Source organism: Lucilia cuprina, chromosome 2 (assembly GCF_022045245.1).
Source record: "Lucilia cuprina isolate Lc7/37 chromosome 2, ASM2204524v1, whole genome shotgun sequence".
Lineage (NCBI taxonomy): Eukaryota > Metazoa > Arthropoda > Insecta > Diptera > Calliphoridae > Lucilia > Lucilia cuprina.
The window spans coordinates 40,615,320-40,616,016 of NC_060950.1; the positions used below are offsets into that span (position 1 = coordinate 40,615,320).

General features: G+C 24.2%; 1 long non-coding RNA gene across 1 annotated transcript; it reads right to left on the reverse strand.

The window, feature by feature from the left end:
• Positions 1-291: 291 nt before the first annotated feature.
• On the reverse strand, positions 292-697 carry LOC124419731. The gene is made up of 2 exons (XR_006940785.1): positions 436-697; positions 292-368 (listed from the first exon to the last, which is right to left on the reverse strand). It is a non-coding gene; the product is annotated as an uncharacterized LOC124419731 (long non-coding RNA).

A 697-nucleotide genomic window follows, 5' to 3' on the forward strand; every position in this document is an offset into this window, starting at 1 on the left:
TTTTGTTGATATTTATTATTTACTTGTATTTAATCATTTATTTCTAAAGAAAAATTACATTTCTTTTCATAAAAATTATTGAAGAAATTTAGAATTAAATTTAAAGCAGAACCAATTTTAGAGACAAAAATTAAAAATAAAATGTCAAATTCAAAATCATTAATATGTCAAAAAACTTAAGATAGCATTTTGAATTTTATTTATTTCAAAGTTGACTTAGAGGGATAACTATAATTCAATTTAGCTCTGGTCCATTGAAATTTCAGAATTGTTAGCAACGGTATCTTTTTGAACATATTCATATATTTTGCTTAACTCCGGTGAATCTTTAATTGATTTTAGGAAATCGGTCAACTGTTGGTTTTTATCTAAATAAAAAAATGTATATGTATATAATATTCATATTGCTTTCTTTATATAAAATATGATATTTACCTGCTTTTGGAATCTTAGATAAAGCGCATACGGCTCTCAATGCCGAACGCTTTAATTCATCTTGTTTCTCATACTCCTGTTTAACGGAGTTTGCTTTCACTTTGTGTGTACAAGTATCGCGTAATTGTTGAACGAATTGATCAAGTCCTATTAAAAAGAAAAAATAACATTACAAAAAATATATTATTTAATATTTAATCTCAGAGCAAGACTGGAAAAGAAAAAATTCTATTTCGAATAAATTTACTTAAATTTGGATTAA